General features: G+C 40.2%; 1 long non-coding RNA gene across 2 annotated transcripts; it reads right to left on the minus strand.

Moving 5' to 3' along the window:
• Window positions 1-11: 11 nt before the first annotated feature.
• LOC124874905 lies at window positions 12-18,561 on the minus strand. Of its 2 annotated transcripts, none has more exons than XR_007039910.1 (5): window positions 18,514-18,561; window positions 12,063-12,116; window positions 3,409-3,543; window positions 909-1,016; window positions 12-41 (listed from the first exon to the last, which is right to left on the minus strand). It is a non-coding gene; the product is annotated as an uncharacterized LOC124874905 (long non-coding RNA). The 2 variants fall into 2 exon arrangements; XR_007039909.1 differs by lacking the exon at window positions 18,514-18,561 and adding an exon at window positions 15,456-15,698.
• Window positions 18,562-23,300: the final 4,739 nt, after the last annotated feature.

The raw sequence follows: 23,300 nt of genomic DNA on the forward strand, positions 1-23,300 counted from the left end.
CCAGGTGATTGACTGAGATGACTCAAAAGGACCGATTGCAGCTGTTGTTGAGAGTAAAAAAAAATTACTGAGCCTATTGTTTTAACTTTATGCCTTCAGAATATGCAAATTTAAAGTGCTTCACTAAAATATTCATGCCTGTTTAACTTTTCACGTTTTGTCAAGTTACAACTCCAAATTTGTGTATTTTATTGCAATTGTTTTGACAGACCAACACAAAGTGGTACATAATTAAGATGTAGGAGGGAAAGGATACCTGAATATACCTTTTATTCTGAATAAAAACCTAAAAAACATGTGGGCATCAGCCTTGCTGAGGAAACACTGTGTGGAATCTGTCACTGCATTTATAGCTTCACATCTTGTCCTGTTTTTAGCTCCACCCATCCTCCCAACAATTCTGACCATCTTCCCTGTATCTACTAAACAAAAGCATCCCCACTGTATGATGCTGCCTCCACCATATTTCACTGTGAATATGGTGAATTCAGGCCAAAACATTCCATTTTGGTTTCACTTGGCCAGAGCATCTTCTTCTACACATTTGCCGTTTCTTTTACATGGCTTGTTGCAAATTACAGACAGGACTGATTATGGCTTTCTTTTCTCCACTCTTCTGTAAAAGCCAGATTTGTAGAGTTTAATTGTTGTCCTGTCAACAGATTTCCCCACCTGAGCAGTGGACCTCAGCAACTCCTGGAATTTTGGGTTTTCATGAGCTGTATGCCAAAATCATCCGTATTAAGACAATAAAAGACCTGAAATATTTCAGTTAGTGTGCAATGAATCTAAAATATATGAATGTTAAATTTTCATCATGACATTATGGAAAATAATGAACTTTATCACAATATGCTAATATTTTGAGAAGGACCTGTATAACTTGGGAGGATAAATTATATGTTCACCTGGAAAGTTTTGCTGCGCTTGGTTCCTGATCATGCAGATCTTTGACAGAATAAACAGAGCAGATAAGACGAGGCCAATCCCACCTCCGATCAAAACGTACTTGAAGTCTGGAAGCAAAACAATCAGTTGATGCCAAGCAGCAGTAAACATGAAGCATCTGTGACTAAGTAGAACATAAGTTTAAGAAAAGCCTGCTTATGTTCCGCCCCCCTCTTTAATGCCATGCAGCATGTGTTAAAATGTACACACGTGGACAAAATTGTTGGCACCCCCCGGTTAATGAAAGGAAAACCTACAATGGTCACAGAAATAACTTGAATCTGACAAAGGTAATAATGAATAAACATTCTATGAAAATGAACAAATGAAAGTCAGACATTGATTTTCAGACATGCTGCAACAGAATTATTTAAAAAAATAAACTTATGAAACAGGCCTGGGCAAAAATGATGGTACTCCTGAAAATAATGTGACCAAGGGGACATGTTAAATCAAGGTGCGTCCATTAATTACCATCACAGGTGTCTACATTCTTGTAATTAGTCAGTGAGCCTATATATAGGGCTACAGGTTTAGTCACTGCGCTGTTTGGTGACATGGTGTGTACCACACTCAACATGGACCAGAGGAAGCAAAGGAAAGAGTTGTCTCAGGAGATTAGAAAGAAAATTATAGACAAGCATGCTAAAGGTAAAGGTTATAAGACCATCTCCAAGCAGCTTCATGTTCCTGTGACCACAGTTGCACATATTATTCAGAAATTTAAGGTCCATGGGACTGTAGCCAACCTCCCTGGACGTGGCCGCAGGAGGAACATTGATGACAAAACATAGAGACAGATAATACGAACGGTAACAAAAGACCCAGAAAAACCACTAAAGAGAATAAAGGTGAAGTTCAAGCTCAAGAAACATCAGTGTCAGATCACACCATCCGATGTTTGAGGCAAAGTGGACTTAATGGGAGATGACCAAGGAGAACGCCATTGTTGAAAACAAATCATAAAAAAGCCAGACTGAAATTTGCCAACCTACAAAGCTTCTGGGAGAATGTCCTATGGACCGATGAGACAAAAATTTAACTTTTTGGTAAGGCACATCAGCTCTATGTTCACAGACAGAAAAATTAAGCATTTCAAGAAAAGAACACTGTCCCTACTGTGAAACATGGAGGATGCTCTGTTATGCTCTGGGGCTGCTTTGCTTTTTCTGGCACAGGGTGAGTTGAATCTGTGCAGGTATAATGAAATCTCAAGACTATCAAGGGATTCTAGAGAGAAATATGCTGCCCAGTGTCAGAAAGCTTGGTCTCAGTTGTAGGTCTTGCAACAGGATAATGACCCAAAACACACAGCTAAAAACACCCAAGAATTTCTAAGAGGAAAACATTGGACTATTCTGAAGTGGCCTTCTATGAGCCCTGACCTAAATCCTATTTAGCATCTTTGGAAGGAGCTGAAACATGCCATCTGGAACAGGCACCCTTCAAACCTGAAACAACTGGAGTAGTTCGATCATGAGGAGTGGGCCAAAATACCCGCTGAGAGGTGCAGAAGTCTCATTGACCATTATAGGAATCATTTGATTGCAGTGATTGCCTCAAAAGGTGGTGCAACAAAATATTAAGTTAAGGGTACCATCATTTTTGTCCAGACCTGTTTCATGAGTTTATTTTTTTTTGTAATTGTGTTGAAGCATGTTTAAAAAGCAATGTCTGACTTTCATTTGTTCATTTTCATATAATTTTTAGTCATTATTACCTTTGTCAGATTCAAGTTATTTCTGGGACCATTGTGGGTTTTTCTTTCATTAACCGAGGGGTACCAACAATTTTATCCACTTGCGTAAATGAAAGAGACCCGCTTGATTTCACAACATGTTTACTCATTGGTCTGATTCACAGTGCCATGCTCCTGTGTGCAAAGTAAGTTGCATCACAAGAGATTGCAATCTGAATCCTGTACATCTGGCAATCTTCCAGGGCAGGGAGTTACAGTGGGTCAATGAGAAACATCCCTCGTGTGGAATGGACTTCGGTCAAAATCTGCCTGTTAACTATGTGCTTAAAAGTGAGCATCAGGTGCTTTTGTACATTTTCACCATTTGTTTTGGAAACCTCAGTCCTAGTAAATAGTAAATCCATAAATTAAAAAACCTGGACTTGACCCTTCAGTCTGTTAAAATTTCAGACCAATCTCAAAGCTTCCCTTTCTCTAAAAAATCTTAGAGAACATTATTTTTTATTCAATGAAATACTTTTTTGAATGAGAATGGAATTTTGTTTTTACTTTTCAGTCTGGTTTTCAACAATTAAACAGCACTGAAACAGCATTAGTAACGATCTGTGATATTTTTTTAGCAAATGAGGCTGATCAGTTTGTGATCCTTGTACTCCTGGACTTTACTGCAGCTTTTGATACTGTTGACCACAGTATCCTCATATTATGGTTGGAGCACTGGGTTGGGATTACTGGAGCAGCATAAGTGGTTCTACTCTTACCTGAGAGACAGACGCTTCTCGGTCAATGTCGGTAATTGTTTTTCCACTTCAGCACCTCTTACCTTTGGGGTTTCACAGGGCTCAATTCCCTGGCCCCTTTTGTATTCACCTTATCTGCTTCCTCTTGGTTCTATTCTGAGGAAACATGAAAAACATTAAATCTCTTTAAAAAACCCATCTTTTATCTCTGACTTCTACACCAGTGTGAGTTGTCTTAGTATTATATTGTTCTGTGTTATACGCTTATTTTTCTAAGCTAATTTATTTTTTTAGTAAGTCTTTTCTCTGCTTATTCCTTCTGTTCTTCAGCACTTTGGTAACAATCTGTTGTTTTTAAATGTGTTTTATAAATACATTTGATTTGATTCACGTCTTAAAGGTTTTTCATTTACGTAAGAAAAACATATGTGGACATATTTATCAGCACCATTGGTTAAAAAGTGTTAAAAGCTCTCAAATAAATGCATCTTATAATGTAAGAGCATTATTTCACAAAATCCAACCTTTGATCTGGGCACATTTATTTAGTGGAAAAACCTAAAATTGTAATTGCCCTTTTATCAAACTCACCGTTGGCATAATCTGACTTTCTAGGAACCTTTAAGTAATTGTCCATGGCTTCCTGTTTCCCTTTCATATATTCCAATCCCTGTATAAATACACACTTGGCTGACAAGGACCTATTTTATCCTGCCACCATAGGTGTAAGCAGGATGTGAAGAAGCCTGTCTAATATCAGAGGGGGGACTAATCCATAGCTTAGTAGCTGCAACTGAAAAAGCTCAATCTCCTCTAAGCTTCAACCTAGTTTTCGGGGCAACCAGAAGCAGCTGATCAGATGATCTAAATGCCCGAGGAGGAACATAAGGTTGAAGTACAGGGGTAGGACAATGAAACTGAAACACCTGCTTTTAGACCACAATAATTTATTAGTATGGTGTAGGGCCTCCTTTTACGGCCAATACAGCGTCAATTCGTCTTGGGAATGACATATACAAGTCCTGCACTGTGGTCAGAGGGATTTTAAGCCATTCTTCTTGCAGGATAGTAGCCAGGTCACTACGTGATACTGGTGGAGGAAAACGTTTCCTGACTCGCTCCTCCAAAACACCCCAAAGTGGCTCAATAATATTTAGATCTGGTGACTGTGCAGGCCATGGGAGATGTTCAACTTCACTTTCATGTTCATCAAACCAATCTTTCACCAGTCTTGCTGTGTGTATTGGTGCATTGTCATCCTGATACACGGCACCACCTTCAGGATACAATGTTTGAACCATTGGATGCACATGGTCCTCAAGAATGGTTCGGTAGTCCTTGGCAGTGACGCGCCCATCTAGCACAAGTATTGGGCCAAGGGAATGCCATGATATGCCAGTCCAAACCATCACTGATCCACCCCCATGCTTCACTCTGGGCATGCAACAGTCTGTGTGGTACGCTTCTTTGGGGCTTCTCCACACCGTAACTCTCCCAGATGTGGGGAAAACAGTAAAGGTGGACTCATCAGAGAACAATACATGTTTCACATTGTCCACAGCCCAAGATTTGCGCTCCATGCACTATTGAAACTGACGTTTGGCATTGGCATGAGTGACCAAAGGTTTGGCTATAGCAGCCCAGCCGTGTATATTGACCCTGTGGAGTTCCCGACGGACAGTTCTGGTGGAAACCGGAGAGTTGAGGTGCACATTTAATTCTGCCGTGATTTGGGCAGCCGTGGTTTTATGTTTTGTGGATACAATCCGGGTTAGCACCCGAACATTCCTTTCAGACAGCTTCCTCTTGCGTCCACAGTTAATCCTGTTGGATGTGGTTCGTCCTTCTTGGTGGTATGCTGACATTACCCTGGATACCGTGGCACTTGATACATCACAAAGACTTGCTTTCTTGGTCACAGATGTGCCAGCAAGACGTGCACCAACAATTTGTCCTGTTTTGAACTCTGGTATGTCACCCATAATGTTGTGTGCATTTCAATATTTTGAGCAAAACTGTGTTCTTATCCTGCTAATTGAACCTTCACACTCTGCTCTTACTGGTGCAATGTGCAATCAATGAAGACTGGCTACCAGGCTGATCCAATTTAGCCATGAAACCTCCCACACTAAAATGACAGGTGTTTCAGTTTCATTGTCCAACCCCTGTAAGTCTGATAAATACATGGGTGCAAGGCCATTTAGGCATTTGTAGGTCAACAGGAGAATTTTAAAGTCCATTCTCCGACCCACAGGGAGTCAGTGAAGGGAGGATAAAACGAAATGAAATGTGAAATATGTTCAAAACCTACGAGTTCCAGTTAAAAGCTGAGCTGCAGCATTCTGGACAAGCTGGAGACATGAAAGGGAAACCTGACTGATGCCAACACGAAGTACATTACAGTAATTACGTCGGCTTGTAATGAAGGCATGGACTATTTTCTCAAATCAGGTGTGGCTAATACTGACTTAAGTTTAGTAATCTGCCTTAACTGGAAGAAGCTATTCTTCAAAACAGAGTTATCTGCATATTAAACTTAAAAACAGAGTATAAATCATCCCCAGATGTGTTACAGACTGCTTAAGATATGGCTCAAGGGAGCCAAGGCTCGCAGGAAAAGAGCTAGAGCTGAATACAATAACTTCAGTCATTTTATCATTAAAACTTTAAAAAGAATCATCTGAAAAACAATGAAAGAAAACCGTGTTTCCTCAGAATAGAACCTAGAGGAAGCAAGTATAGTTAAAAGAAAAGGGGCCAGAGAATTGACCCCTGTGGAACCCCACAGGCAAGAGGTGCTGAAGTGGAAAACAATTACCAACATTGACAGAGAAGTGTCTGTCGCTCAGTTAAGAGTGGAACCACTCTAATGCTGCTCCAGTAATCCCAACCTAGTGCTCCAACCGCAATATGAGGAGACTGTGGTCAACAGTATCAAAAGCTGCATTTTTTTGAGAAAGGGAAGCATGGAGGATTGGTCTGAAATTTGAACAGACTGAGGGGTCAAGTTAATTGATGGATTTGCATCAGAGACTAGACTTGTAGCAAAACTGCTATTTATAATAGCAAGAAAGGAGGGTCCATTAGAGTGTAAAGCTTCTTTAAAAATGATTCAGGGAAAGGGTCAGCTGGGGAACCTGATGGTTTCATATGACCAACAACATCTTCAAAAAATGCAAGGGAAATGGGCTTAAACTGGTGGAAGACAGCTGAGCAAGGGACAAAGACAAAGGGTCAATAAAAAACTGAAGACCTAGGATGACTCATTCTTTTCAACAAGGTACTGGATAAAATCACCACAAGTGTCCAAAGAAGCCTTTGTGCTGGATGACCGAGGCACAGTTAAAATCAAATTAATGGTATTAAAAAGAACACGGGGATTGTGACAGCTTGAGGCAATGATTTGGTAAAAATATTAGTTTTTTCTCTGATTTGACAGTGGTTTAGTAAAATTTCCAACATGCTCTTAGCATGATAAAAGAAACCTGTAGTTTCTCCTTCTTCCATTTGTGCTCACTGGCATCTGGTTGCTCGGGTGGTCTCATTTAACTAAGGCTGAAGTGTGAGTTTAGGGTACCTGGTTTTTAAGGGAGCCACTAGATCCATGATCTTACCACAAGACTCCTGATAATGAGAGAGCAGCTCTTGTGTAGTAAAACACAAAGAGAAATCAAAGTAAGTAACAGTGTTATTATTTGAAGCAGAGGACACGAGAGCAGCAGTGGAAGAGTTAAATGTTCGACAATGGGAATGTTAGACTCATAAGCAAGAGAGGTGTGAAATTAAACAGGTTTGTGATCAGAAAAAAACAATATCCCCAATTTCTAAATTAAAAACTGAAAGACCATTAGACAAAACTAAATCAAGTGTGTGGCCCTGTAGATGTGTGGGACCCACAACACTCAATAAGGTTTAAAAACTCCTGAGCCAGCAACTTTTTAGGGCAACACACATGAATATTAAAATCCCCAACAATTACAACCCGGTCATATTTGAGCAATATTTCAGCTAAAAAGTCAGAGAGTTCAGTCTTAAAGATCTCTGTTGTATTTCGGAGGTCTCTAAATCACAGTGCATATAACCGCCTGAGAGCGACCAAGCTCAAAAAGAAGCAGTTCAAAACTTGCGAAAAGAGCCGGTGCTTGAAGCTGTTTGCAGTTAAATTGTTTCTTTAAAACAGTTAATATTCCTCCACCTCTACCGGATGTCCTTGGAGCATTAAAAAAAACGGTAAGCAGACGGCAAAGGTTCAGAAAAAACACTGAACTCACCAGCGCGCAGCCAAGTCTACGATCCTCGCACAACAAAAACTACAGCACAAACATTCTTATCACTTCTTTAGACAGAAAACCTTTTACCAGTTGAAATAATAATCATCCAAGTGAACATCTATACAGGTCCTGACTGAGATAAGTCCTGCAAACTTTCAGAAGGGGACCTTCTGGCCAATCTTCCAGGACTACTCAGGTAAAATAAATTCTCACCATCAGTTTTTAGGCTTCAGTTCTTACTGAAGTAAGAAAAATTAGGCAAAGTGTTTGAGCCAAGAAAAAAAATCACAATATATCTTTGGGAGACATAAAGATAGTTGTACATAGCACATAGCTGTTGGGTCTCTATTGCTATGAAAGAAAGGCTTTAATGTTCTGTGTACTTCTGATGTTGCTGATTTATTTAGAATTGAAGGTGATGGTTCTTCTTTTCTAGTTTTAGAAACAAATTTACTATGGGAGTGCCAAGCTAACAATTACTCAACACAAGGTGTATTTAAGAGATTTCTTCTCATAACTCTTACTATTAGTATTTATGACCCTGGGATCGTATTTTATTGGGATTCTATGTAATATGCCTACACAAAGCCACTTATAATTCTGCAGTGGGAGGAAATGTTTTATGGTTTGCAAATAAGAATCCGATAAGTTAGGTCTGCATGTGTGTTAGCTTCCTTTACTACGATGCCGCTAAATAAAATGCAGTCTAACTGTTTGCCTTCGGACGTAATTTAACAGAGTCCAACTTTGTGTAACATAATCTCAGTTTAAATGCAGCTGTTCTGTAAAAGCCTCAAATGTTTTTTTATAGATAACTCATCATAAAGCCAGTGCTGCAATGGAATGCATAGAATGTGCATGTGTTAGAAAGTCCCAGTTAAAGTCCAGAACTAAATCCTTTTGGGAATCTGTGGCAGCAATATTTAAAAAATCACAGACACTATCCAGTCTGACTGAACTTGAGCTATTTTGCAAAGAAATATGAGCACACAGGGCGTGGCGCTGATGGTGTAGGGGTGAAAGCGCGCGACCATATGCAGAGGCTATAGTCCTCAAAGCGGCTATCCAGGGTTCAAGTCCCGGACCTGGCGACATTTGCCGAATGTCTCCCCCTCTCTCTACCCCTCTTTCCTGTCTGCCTACTGTCAAAATATAAAAAAATAAAGGCCACTAGTGCTGAAAAAAATATCTTTAAAAAAAAAAGAAATATGAGCACAAATCAGTCTCTAGATGTGTAAATCTGGTAAAAATATACTTACAGACTTGACACAGATGAAACTGCAAATACTGCTTTCACAAAGTTAAAGATCATAGATCTTTATTAGTTGAAAACTTTGAAAACCATGTGTTTCTTCCATTCTACACATACAGTACATTGAGGTGTGTTGTTTGTAATATGCCCAAAAGTAAAATACTTTTACAAGCCACTGTATGCACCTTAAGGCTGTTTAGGTTTTCATTGTTTCATTTCTTTCATTTTTTTCACCTGAAAAAACTGCCTGTGAGTAACTGGATCTATGACTGTGCACATACAGGTCCTTCTCAAAATATTAGCATATTGTGATAAAGTTTATTATTTTCCATAATGTCATGATGAAAATTTAACATTCATATATTTTAGATTCATTGCACACTAACTGAAATATTTCAGGTCTTTTATTGTCTTAATACGGATGATTTTGGCATACAGCTCATGAAAACCCAAAATTCCTATCTCACAAAATTAGCTCATCCAGAGTGTTGGGTCTTGAGTCTCTCAACGTTCTCTTCACAATATCCCACAGATTCTCTATGGGGTTCAGGTCAGGAGAGTTGGCAGGCCAATTGAGCACAGTGATACCATGGTCAGTAAACCATTTACCAGTGGTTTTGGCACTGTGAGCAGGTTCCAGGTCGTGCTGAAAAATGAAATCTTCATATCCATAAAGCTTTTCAGCAGATGGAAGCATGAAGTGCTTCAAAATCTCCTGATAGCTAGCTGCATTGACCCTGCCCTTGATAAAACACAGTGGACCAACACCAGCAGCTGACACGGCACCCCAGACCATCACTGACTGTGGGTACTTGACACTGGACTTCTGGCATTTTGGCATTTCCTTCTCCCCAGTCTTCCTCCAGACTCTGGCACCTTGATTTCCGAATGACATGCAGAATTTGCTTTCATCCGAAAAAAGTACTTTGGACCACTGAGCAACAGTCCAGTGCTGCTTCTCTGTAGCCCAGGTCAGGCGCTTCTGCCGCTGTTTCTGGTTCAAAAGTGGCTTGACCTGGGGAATGTGGCACCTGTAGCCCATTTCCTGCACACGCCTGTGCACGGTGGCTCTGGATGTTTCTACTCCAGACTCAGTCCACTGCTTCCGCAGGTCCCCCAAGGTCTGGAATCGGCCCTTCTCCACAATCTTCCTCAGGGTCCGGTCAACTCTTCTCGTTGTGCAACGTTTTCTGCCACACTTTTTCCTTCCCACAGACTTCCCACTGAGGTGCCTTGATACAGCACTCTGGGAACAGCCTATTCATTCAGAAATTTCTTTCTGTGTCTTACCCTCTTGCTTGAGGGTGTCAATAGTGGCCTTCTGGACAGCAGTCAGGTTGGCAGTCTTACCCATGATTGGGGTTTTGAGTGATGAACCAGGCTGGGAGTTTTAAAGGCCTCAGGAATCTTTTGCAGGTGTTTAGAGTTAACTCGTTGATTCAGATAATTAGGTTCATAGCTCGTTTAGAGACCCTTTCAATGATATGCTAATTTTGTGAGATAGGAATTTTGGGTTTTCATGAGCTGTATGCCAAAATCATCCGTATTAAGACAATAAAAGACCTGAAATATTTCAGTTAGTGTGCAAAGAATCTAAAATGTATGAATGTTAAATTTCCATCATTACATTATGGAAAATAATGAACTTTATCACAATATGCTAATATTTTGAGAAGGACCTGTATGTGCTTTATTCTGCTGCTAATCATCTTAACTCTCAGTTCCCCTGTCTAAATTCCAAAATGACCACTACAGGAAGTAAAAATGAGTAACTATAAAAACAAAGACAACTTGTCATTTTCCAGGGAAATAAGAAGATATATTTATGAACCAGAATAGAAAGAGGAGGAACTGTTGATTAGAGAGACAGAACTCTTCAAGGAGTCAGTCGGTCACTAGTAGGATATTTTTAGCAGCACACACAGTTAGCATAGGAACAGACACATGTAGTTGAGAAAACAGCAACAAGGTAAACAACTCTCCGATGCAATAGTTTCAGACACTATACGTATTTTATATACAATTTAAGTTGTTTTACAATTTAATCTCTAAAGGCCTTGTTCTGATTAGCAAGTAGTTTTTAAACACCATTAGTGAACCCTGAATATGCTGACTACATATGACTGCTCTAAATGTCTTCCAAAGTTCTAATGTGTCTGAGGAGACTTACTGATAGTTATGATTTATTTTTCCATGTTATAATTAAGAAACTGTTTTAAACAGACAGATGTTGTAAAACTACACCAACATAAATGTGTAGACTACTGACATACATATAATGATGACAAATACACAGAACCTAGTCTAGTCATAAAGACAATAACCATACCAAATCAGTGGTTCAACACCATAAGATCAGCTCAGAGTAGTATGCTTCACCACTTTGTGCCTGCATTTATTTAAATTATATTTTATTTTTATTTATCGGAATAAAGTTTGTCCTGGTTGTCTCTGTGTTGCCCTGTGATGGACTGGAGACCTATCCAGGGCGTACCCTCCCTCTTGCCCAATGACTGCTGGAGACAGGCAACAGCCCCCCAGCAACTCTGCAAGGACAAGGGGGTACATACAATGGATGGATGGATAGATAAAGCACATACAATAGAAATAAATGTTGATACTTAGTGTGCAAATTAGAGAGATTAGGCATGACTGGGCATTACTCTGACTGCTATGGTGGCAAGGAGCTTTCAATCTCATCACTGGTGGATAGAAATATACATTAGCAGGTATTAGTGGGATGTATATATATATATAATACTTTGTTGGTTTATGCTATTACTGCAAATTTACTTCAACCCCTTCTCTAGTCTTGATGCAGCCTATGTGATGAATATATCCTAGTTGATCCAAATTCCACATGTACCAATGATCTTTTTGAAAGCACTTTGTCACCACCTAGTGGTCGGAGTTTTGCCAAATTATGTAATTTTCGCTAATTAGCGCACTAAATACCTAAAGTTCTCTATTTTTGTGCTATACATAAAGAAAGGGTTTATTTTTAATTTAGCATCTGCTTGGCAGCAAGAAAACAAGATTGTTTTTAATCATTTTGGAAATAAATTCAGGGTGATATGGCAAGCACTAGGTGCTGTTTGAGGCCAATTTACAGCTATAGTCACAAGTAGTTAGTTCATTCTTTTTTGACATACCTAGTTTCTCTTCAGAATCTCCTTCATCTCCCCTTACGCTCATCAGCAGACAGTCTGAAAAACAGAGTTTTTACTTTATTGTTTTCAGGTCACAGAAGCCAGCTGCGTAAACAGGAAGACTGTAAACCCACAGTTGTTTCTGTTGCAATCAGATAAGACCAAACTCTGTCCTGACATTTCTTCTGCAAACTGATGTGATCGCGGGGTGCTTTAATGCACAGACTGCACTTTAAAATAACATTTCTGGGACAAGTACTTGCTGACACAGATTCTCTGATTTATTCAGGTTTCAGTCATGGTTCCGTAAAGCATGCCTATGACTTACAACCCAACATGAGTCCTTTAGGCCAGAATGAGACTTCTAGTTCTTATTTTGAGGAAAAGGGGTATCAGACCTTTTGTCTAAAGTGGCTGTTCTTACATTTACATGGACCATATCTTAGGTCATTGCTATATTTATAGTTTTCAACAAATGTTGCTATCAACAACTACTACTTCATGAAATGACAGCATTTTCTCTGTACGTCTTCTGAATCCTGCTTATCCTGATTTTATTCTAGAATGTTTCTATATACTGATTTCTAACAATCCCATCATCTGTTTTCTGTATTCACTTTGTTCTGTTCTGGGTTATAGAGGTTTGCTGATTTGCTTAAAAGGAGCTCTGTCACTGCTCCCAAGCTGCCATATTGTAACAGACCCAGTGGTTAGAGGGGTAAACCTCTGCCCTCTCGCTTCATAACACAACAACTACAGACACACATATGTAGATTAAATCTAAAATTAAAAAGAGACCTTAATTGCCAACTCACATGTGAGTATCTTAAGTATATAAGTTAGATGCTTATTGTAAATCCATTTAAACAAGTTTCATGCTTTACAATTGTTGTAAATTTGGAATAATGCACAGTGTGTTAAATTTATATTTATGTAGATAAATATTTATTAAAATCTCTGTCTTGCAAATCCAAACTTGAAGCTGGGGATTACATTAGAACCAAACTGACTTCAGTACATCCTTAGTTCCTCATCTATATCACAAAAAATGAGAATAAAAAAAAAAAAAACATGGCCAACAAGACAATTAATGTCTCAATATGAACCACTGATGTATGAAAGCCATACAAAGTCATGTTAGCGGCATCATGTTGTGGGATGCTTTAATTCAGCAAGGAAAAGGAAACTGGTCAGAGTTAATGGGAAGATGGATGGAGCTAAACCCAAGGCAATTCTTAATAGTCAGTCAGTCATTTTCTACCGCTTATTCCATAGTGGGTCATGGGGGAGCTGGTGCCTATCTCCAGCAGTCTATGGGCAAGAGGCAGGGTACACCCTGGACAGGTCACCAGTCCATTGCAGGGCAACACACAAACAACCATACACCTAAGGGCAATTTAGAGTGACCAATTTACCTAACAGTCATGTCTTTGGACTGTGGGAGGAAGCCAGAGTACCTGGTGAGAACCCACACATGCACAGGGACAACATGCAAACTCCTTGCAGAAAGACCCCAGGCTGGGAATTGAACCCAGGACCTTCTTGCTGCAAGACAACAGTGCTACCAACTGCACCACCGTGCAGCCCTACAATTCTTAATAGAGGCTGCAAAAGACTTGAGACTGATACAGAGGTACACCTTGCATCAGGACATAACTTTACATACACCCAGAATCCTACAATGGAATGATCATAGCATTTTTGTGTTAGAATAGCCCAGTCAAAGCCTGGACCTAAACTTGAAAATTGATGTTTGCAGATGCTCTATCTAATTTTACTGAGCTTGAGCCATTTTGCAAAGAAGAATGGGCAAAGTTTACTCTCTAGATGTGGAATGATGGTAAAAAATATACCCCCAAAAGACTTGAAACTGTGAAGGTATTAAATTATGGGTGCTAAACACAAATGGAAATCAAACTTTTTAGATAGTTTTTAATTCAAACCTATATAACATTTTCTTTGTACCTCACATTAATGCATTAGTTTGTGTGCTCTGTATTCAACACCATCATTCTTCCCATTAACTCTGACCAGCTTTCCTTTCCAAGCTGAAGAAAATATTTTATTGATTTAATGATTACATAACGCCTCTATGTTTTACAATGGGGATGCGGTGCTCGGGGTCATGTGCGGTGTTGGTTTTGCTTGTAGGCAAAGATTGGTGATCAGAGCACCTTCGTGTTTGTTGGGTCCTCTACATGGTTTGAGACAAAATGCAAATGGGACTTATTATAGTGTTTTTATTACAGTGGCTTCTCTCTTTCCACTCTTCCATTAAGGCCAGATTTGTGGCTTATAGCTGTCCTGTCAACAGATTTCCTGCCCTGGGCTGTGGACCCCTGCAGCTCCTCCAGAGTTTTTTTGTTTTTTTATAACTATGCAGTACTTTGTGTGGGTCAAGCACAGGGGTAAGTAACCTTTACAATCCAAAGAGTCATTTTTGCTGTCGGTCCTACTCAGTAAAGTTTGTTTAGATCCTTCAATAATTTATAGTTTTTCAACTTTAATAATTTCCAACTATATAACGTTTATTTCTAGAACTTCATTAAAGAGCCACAATTGCATGTCTATGGTGATGGTTTAAAAAAAAAAGTATTTTGTGTCATTAGGCCGCAATGATAAAAAAAAAAATGTTATAGCCTTTTTTTTACTGTAAATTTTTAAAGCATGGCCAATTTCTGTCACTTCTGGCCAAAGTTATTAAGAGCCACCTTGCAAGCCACATGCAGCTCTGGAGCCACAGGTTGCAGACCCATGGTCTAACACAGGAAATACCAATAACACACTGAAGTTTGTGGTTGTAACATGACAACATGTGAAAAAGCTGAGAAGTATTAATCCATTTGCATGGCACTGTACTTTATATGCAGATATAACTCAGGAATTTGGAAATGTTTACAGAAGAAAAATATGATAAACTGAAAGTAATTATCATGCAAAATTCTAGTTTGCTTGATAGCCCACAACCCAAAATATGTGCTGAAATGTATTAAATAAAATTATTTTATGTTTAGGTTTTGGTTGTTGTTGTTGATGGTGTTTCACTTTAGAAATCTTATAATAATAAATTAGTTCTGGTCAGCTGTTCACATTGGATACTAACAGAATAATTCTGGCACCCATCAGCCAAGCACTCAGTCCCCTGTGCAGCTAAAACAGTGCATAAATGCTCAGTAAGGGAATATCTCACAGCTTGAGCCCCACCACACTTTGGTGGCAGCTCTAACTCCTAATGTATGAGTTGTTACCGTCATGATGCGGTTTTGGTGTGGACCAATATGCAGACAAGGTTCTGGATGCGGCTTTTCAAAAACAGTCTTCAAACTTTATTTTAAGGATTCCAAAAGAACAAAAATGAAAGCACTGCAGGTGCGAAAGGATTAATCCAAAACTTACATGTGTACTCCTTGCAGGAACAAAGCAAACATAAAACAGAGTCCTGGTCTAGCGGGCGGGCAGAACAGAGTGAAGATGAACAACAACAAGGAACCAGCAGGGAACAAAGAGCACAGACCAATTCATATACAGCAGGATGTGAGAGGAGAACAAAGGACAGATAATCAAAAAACACAGAACAGGTGCAGCAAGGAGACAGGGAGGCCGAAGGTACAGGTGGAACAGATTAACCAATAAGGATAAACACAAACCCAAGCAGAACAGGAGACTACGGTAAAATAACCAAAACATAAGAAATCTAGAATAACCAGAAGATAGAACAAACAGAGGAATCTGGAAGGAACAGGAAAAACAACAGAACCTAAGGCCTAAGAAAAAGGGGACCATAAAGAAACCCTGACTACAAAAGCAAACACTGAAAGAATAAACTGAGAATGAAACAGGAGAAATGATGACTAGAATAAAAGTAAACAGTAACTAAAGCTAACCTGTTAAAGGAGGAACTGGAGAATAAAGATAAACAGAAGAAAACAGAGCTAAGAGGGACCATGAATGTAAAGGAAACAAAAACGGAGTAATTAACAACTAAAAGAGGAAAACTAATGATGAGAGGAGAACAGACAGGGAGGCAAAAGGAAACCAGGATTGTCAGAACATAAAAAGCGATGAACAAGAATACAAAACTTCAAACAAGAGCATCTAGTAAAACAAAACACCAAACCACAAACAAAGTCCAAAATCTCACATCCTGACAGTTACTGTATATTAGACAGTAAAATCTAAACCAGAAGAAGCTAAGCAGCAACAACAGTTTTGTTTTTGTTTTGCTGAATAAAGAGAAAAATGTTCCTTTTTATAAAAATCAGTGTAGTTATGCCTTCAGTCACATCAGCTCAACACATTGAGTGCCTTCACTGAATGACAGATAAAGTATCCAGTGGCCAGGGTGTGACCTTTTACATAATGGCTTATACCTAACAGGGAATGCAAGGAGAGTCAAACCATTCACTGAAGTAGAACCTCCCAGGAGCCCTTCATGCTTGTTATTCATAGGAATAAAATAAGTGCAGATTTTATAGCTTTTTTGAAAATGAAAATAAAAAACATCTTTGGTAAAGAAAATAAATGTAAAATGTAGAACCTGAAGTTCTACAATGTTCATAAACTGTTTTTGCATTATTGTTACAAAACAAATATCAGACAAAGAAACCTGAGTTTATACCTATTGAAATAAACACATCCAAACCAGCCTGGCCTTATGTGAAATAGTAATGGCCCCTCATTAATTGACTGTGATCAACCACATTTTATGGAAAGCTAAGTTCATTGTTACAAGACCTGATTTCTCACCTGAAGAATGGAAAAAAAAATCTATTTAATAGAACCCATGTGACATGATGTTATTCATTTTTACACATATTTTATTCTTTAAAATAATGGTTTAGAAAGTTTTTTTTTCCTTAATAAATGAAATGATCATTGAAAAAACGTACGTTTTGTTTTTTCTCAGGTTATTTTTTGTCTGATACTAAAATTTGTGTGATGATCTGAAACACTGCGATGGACTGGCAACCTGTCCAGGGTGTACCCCGCCTACCGCCCATAGACTACTGGAGATAGGCACCAGCTTCCCCGCAACCCACTATGAAAGAAGCGTTAGAAAATGACTGACTGACTGATCTGAAACAATTCAGTGTCACAAAAAAAACTGAAGAAATCTGTTAAAGGGGCAAGGACTTTTCACACTAGAGATGGAAAGTTTGATGTACAAATTAAAGAAAAGCTGGTAACAAACAATGGTAGCAAGCACAAGTAACACAATGTGATGTTCCTTTGCAAACATTCAAAACATTGTTATATATTTCAGTTAGTGTGCAATGAATCTAAAATATATGAATGTTAAATTTTCATCATGACATTATGGAAAATAATGAACTTTATCACAATATGCTAATATTTTGAGAAGGACCTGTAGGACCTTGTCTGAAGATTTCTTCCAAATCTGTTCATTAGGCCTACTTTTTGAGATATTTTCCAAGTAGACAGACAGATGGAATGATAAACGGCAACAACATAACCTCCTTGGCAGAGGTAATAATGTAAATGCAAGACATACTTCAGGAATTTTAGAAAAAATATTTATAAATAAAAAAAATTATAATTGTAATATAGAAATACAAAGATCATCGGTCTTCATAATTTACCACAGAATTCCTTCGAGCTTTTGAGTGTGACGGACACATCAACAAACACCTTGTCTTAGGAATGCAGCCATGTTTTTTTTACATTGTGCAAAATATTACAAATAATTCAAACTGGAAAGCCCTGAGTAATTCTACTGACATTCTACAGTATGCTAAAACTAACCAGGGATTTGCTAGCACGTTTTGCATTGGTGGTCTTCACTTTCTGCTCAGCTTTCTTTCTCAGAGTACAGACATAACTAAAGCTACTAATTGATGCAGCATTAAATAATATTACGTTTCTTATAGAGGCATCTATTAAACTCACCAGTAATCAGAACAGTCTTGATAACAGCTGACATGCACCCACATAACTGGTCTTTCCTCATCTCTGGGTGTTTCTGTTGTGCTTACTGACTTCTCAAAGTGTTCTGAGACTTTCTTACAAAACACATTACAGCTTCCTGAGTTTGTAGGTTTCAAAGCTCTGCTGATTAAATGATTACGTGCTTATTTGACTTTTCTTACAGTCTGTGCACTGCTTACACAAGCTTCTCCATCATTTCTCCACTCATTCAGCATAAATGATGACAATTTGATAAACATCTGTTTTCAACCAATTTATGTAAAGTTGATCTAAAAAGTATTTACTCAATTTCAGGTTTCTTCTGCTTCTTGCTTGTTTCAGATTGTTGAGGTATAATAATTCTACCACTAATAACACATAGCCTCAACCTCACCCAGTCTGGATGTCGTGAGAAAGAACAGAGTAGAGCAGGAAATTAAAATTAACACAAGTTTAATTTGATACATAAGCCCAAAGATTTCCAATGCATAATTGAATACAAAAGAATAATACAAAGAAGAAAAATTACCTAAGGCACCTTAGGGAGAGACTCGGGTCAGCAAAGCTTATGGCTGGATTCACCGAGTGGTCTGTCTCACTATCAGTGTTAAGGCTTTTTATACCTTTAACAAACTTCAAAGCTGACTGTTGAAACCTCCTCTCAAGGAATTATTAACAAAGCCACATAATGGAGTTTTGTACATTCCTATGTCGCCACTGTGAATCATTACCACCTATGTGAGTACTTTATCATCCATACAATTCCTAAAAGCCAGTATTAACTGATTACAGGTAGAGGCAAACATCCTGTCATGGGGTTGACCATTCTTCCAGCCTAAATACTGCTGTCCCCTCTCTCCCCGAGGTCACAGGCTCACCAAGCAGACCATAAACACAATACATGATATATTTCAGGTTTATGCCTACACATGCATACACAGTGTGAAACTAAATGATTTAAATTCTCAACAAGATCAACAAACAAATCTACACTGCTCGAAAAAATAAAGGGAACACTTAAACAACACAATATAACTCCAAGTAAATCAAACTTCTGTGAAATCAAACTGTCCACTTAGGAAGCAACACTGATTGACAATAAGTGTCACATGCTGTTGTTCAAATGGAATAGACAACAGGGGGAAATCTTTGACGATTAGCAAGACACACTCAATAAAGGAGTGGTTCTGCAGGTGGGGACCACAGACCACTTCTCAGTACCTATGCTTTCTGGCTGATGTTTTGGTCACTTTTGAATGTTGGTGATACTTTCACACTCGTGGTAGCATGAGACAGACTATACAACCCACACAAGTGGCTCAGGTAGTGCAGCTCATCCAAGATGGCACATTAATGCGAGCTGTGGTAAGAAGGTTTGCTGTGTCTGTCAGCGTAGTGTCTGTAAGTGTAGTGTCCAGAGCCTGGAGGCGCTACCAGGAAACAGGCCAGTACACCAGGAGACGTGGAGGAGACCGTAAGAGGGCAACAACCCAGCAGGAGGACCGCTACCTCCTTGGTTAATCATTTGTTTCTGAACTTGTTTTGAACAGGGTATGATCTCTTGCTATTGACTTTTAGTCTACTTTATGCGGTCAGTCAAGTTCTATATAAGTGATTTCTTGATTCTAATGGTATGACAATGAAGTGTATCAAGTGAAATAAAACAGTTTTCCAAAATATGCTAATTATTTAATTAATAATTTGATGATTACCTTTTTACATAGAGCCAGCTTGGTTTGGATTGTTTTTTCTTTTCTGTGAAAAAGTTAAATTGTTATTTGTAAACAGCATTTTGTATTTACTTAGATCATCTATGTTTGATATTAAAATTAGTTTGATTTGTAACATTAGTCTGCCAAAACAGCCAAAAACAGAGGAAATCTGTTAAGGGACAAATGTTTTCTCACCACAATATAGGGACTGATGAGGAAGCGTGGTAAGGCTCATTCATCACTTCCTGTTTTCACTGTTGCACTCGGTGGATTGTTTCTCGTTTGATCTGATTTCTCTCTACTGTGATATCTCTGACTTCTTCTAATACACAAGCACGTTAAAACACATACTTTCTGTTGCTGCCTTTAACGTTTGGGGACTCTCCGTGTCTTACATGATTTTTCAAGTAGTGGTAAGGGGTTGCTAGCTTAGCGTTAGCTTTAGCTCCACCATGACTACCCGTTCTTTTGTTTTTCTCTCTGAGTATCTTCCTCTCTCCTGCTCTCTGTGTCAGATGTTCAGTTACTCCTCTGCCTCCTTTAGTGATAACGGAACGTGTAATAAATGTAGCATTTTTGTAGCTTTGGAGGCGAGGGTGTCGGAATTGGAGGCCCGGCTCTGTGTTGTTGAAAGACCAGCAGATAGGCGAGGCCCCTTAGCCAGCGCGGAGCCACCGAGGGTAGCTCCCCGTAGCAGTTCTTCAGCAGAGCCCGTGCAGCCGAGGCCTCAGGCCGGCAGGGTGACGGTACGTAGAAAGCATAGTCCTAGATCCCAGACCACAGGTCACCACCAACCTATCTGTGTTTCTAACAGATTTTCCCCGCTCAGCGACACACCCTCTGAGAAGCCAACTCTGGTAATTGGCAGCTCCATAGTCAGAAACGTGGCACTAGAGACACCAGCCACCATAGTCAAATGTCTGCCAGGGGCCAGAATGGGTGACATCAAATCCTACCTGCTGAAAAATGCTGGCTAAGGATAAGCGTAAACAGTAAGACTTTTATTCTAGCTGGCGGTAATGACACCCGGTCACGCCAATCGGAGGTCACCAAAGTTAGTGTTGCTTCAGTGTGTAAGTTTGCCAAACCAATGTCGGACTCCGTAATTTTCTCTGGTCCCCTCCCTGATCTGACCAGTTACGACTTGTTTGGCCGAATGCAGTCATTCAACCACTGGCTGTCTAGGTGGTGTCCAGAAAACGATGTGGGCTTCATTGATAATTGGCGAACATTTTGGGGAAAACCTGGTTTGATCCGGAGAGACGGCATCCATCCCACTTTGGATGGAGCAGCTCTTTTTTCTAGGAATCTGGCCGAATTTATTAGTTCTCCAAACCTCTGACAACCCAAGGTTCAGACCGGGGAGCAGGGTCGTAGTTTAACACTCCTCTCTGCAGCTTCTGTACTGCTACCCACCCATTACCCTATTAAGACAGTGTCTTGCCCACGGCCAAAATTAAACAGACTAAAACATAATCTAAAAGGAGGAAATCATGAAAATCTCATAAAAATAAACACAACCCAGGCTAAAAAGAAAAATGAAACAATTAAATGTGGCATAAGATATCTCTCTTCAAAGACTTTGCTAGTTAGTGACTTTATTTTTGACAATCAGATTGATTTATTTTGCCTCACAGAAACCTGGCTGTAGCAAGAGAATTGTGTTACTATAAATGAGTCAACTGCTACTAATTATTTACATTTTGACATACCTCGAAATTCTGGGCGAGGAGGACGAGTAGCAACCATCTTTCAGTCCGATTTATTGATTAGTCAACTCTTTTGAATATTTAATCCTTAGTTTTCCACATTCAAATTGCAAAGCACTAAAACCACTTCTGTTTGTTGTTTTGTACCATCCACCAGGCCTTTACTCTCAATTTTTAGATCAGTTTTCAGACCTTTCATCGGATTTAGTGTTAAATACAGATAAAGTTATTATAGTGAGGGATTTTAACATTCATGTTTAAACTGAAAGTCAGTCATCAGTCAGTCATTTTCTACCGCTTATTCCATAGTGGGTCGCGGGGGAACTGGTGCCTATCTCCAGCAGTCTATGGGCGAGAGGCAGGGTACACCCCGGACAGGTCGCCAGTCCATCACAGGGCAACACACAAACAGCCATGCATACACTCATTCATACACCTAAGGGCAATTTAGAGAGACCAGTTAACCTAACAGGCATGTCTTTGGACTGTGGGAGGAAGCCGGAGTACCCGGTGAGAACCCACGCATGCACGGGGAGAACATGCAAACTCCATGCAGAAAGATCCCTGGCTGGGAATTGAACCCAGGACCTTCTTGCTGCAAGGCAACAGTGCTACCAACTGTGCCACCGTGCAGCCCAAACTGAAAGTGATAGCCTAAATATAGCCTTTAATGCTATGTTAGACTCAATTGGCTTTGCTCAAAACATTAACAAACCTACCCACCTTTGTCTTCATTCTCTAGACCTTGTGCTGACTTATGGCATTGAGGGCTGCACGGTGGCGCAGTTGGTAGCACTGTTGCCTTGCAGCAAGAAGGTCCTGGGTTTGATTCCCAGCCTGGGGTCTTTCTGCATGGAGTTTGCATGTTATCCCCGTGCATGTGTGGGTTCTCACCGGGTACTCCGGCTTCCTCCCACAGTCCAAAGACATGCCTGTTAGGTTAATTGGTAACTCTAAATTTCCCTTAGGTGTATGAATGAGTGTGTGCGTGGTTGTATGTGTGTTGCCCTGTGATGGACTGGTGACCTGTCCAGGGTGTACCCTGCCTCTCGCCCATAGACTGCTGGAGATAGGCACCAGCTCCCCCGCAACCCACTATGGAATAAGCGGTAGAAAATGACTGACTGGCTATGTTAAACTCAATTAGCTGTGCTCAAAACATTAACAAACCTACCCACCTTTGTCTTCATTCTCTAGACCTTGTGCTGACTTATGGCAATGAGTGTAAAGAAATAACAATATCCCCAGTGGGCCCACCACCTGCAGGGGGAACCGTGAGGGACCGGTGCAAAGAGGATTGGGTGGCGGACGAAGGTGGCGGACGAAGGTGGAGACCTCAGCGGCCCGATCCCCGGATGCTTAGGCTGGCTCTAGGGACGTGGAATGTCACCTCGCTGGGGGGGAAGGAGCCTGAGCTTGTGCGGGAGGTCGAGAGTTATCGACTAGAAATAGTCGGGCTCGCCTCCACGCACAGCGTGGGCTCTGGAACCCATCTCCTTGAGAGGGGTTGGACTCTGTTCTACTATGGAGTGGCCCACGGGGAGAGACGGCGGGCTGGTGTGGGTTTGCTTGTTGCCCCCCAGCTCAGCCGTCTCGTGTTGGGGTTTACCCCAGTGGATGAGAGGGTCGTATCCCTGCGCCTTCGGGTTGGGGAGAGGTCTCTGACTATCATTTCAGCCTACGGGCCAAGTGGCAGTACAGAGTACCCGGCCTTCTTGGCGTCCCTGTCGGGGCTGCTGGATAGTGCTCCTCCCGGGGACTCCATTATTCTGCTGGGGGACTTCAACGCCCACGTGGAGAACGACAGTGACACCTGGAGAGGCGTGATCGGGAGGAATGGCCTCCCCGATCTGAATCCAAGTGGTGTTTTGTTATTGGACTTCTGTGCTAGTCAC

The sequence above is a fragment of the Girardinichthys multiradiatus genome, chromosome 10 (assembly GCF_021462225.1).
Source record: "Girardinichthys multiradiatus isolate DD_20200921_A chromosome 10, DD_fGirMul_XY1, whole genome shotgun sequence".
NCBI classification, from domain to species: domain Eukaryota; kingdom Metazoa; phylum Chordata; class Actinopteri; order Cyprinodontiformes; family Goodeidae; genus Girardinichthys; species Girardinichthys multiradiatus.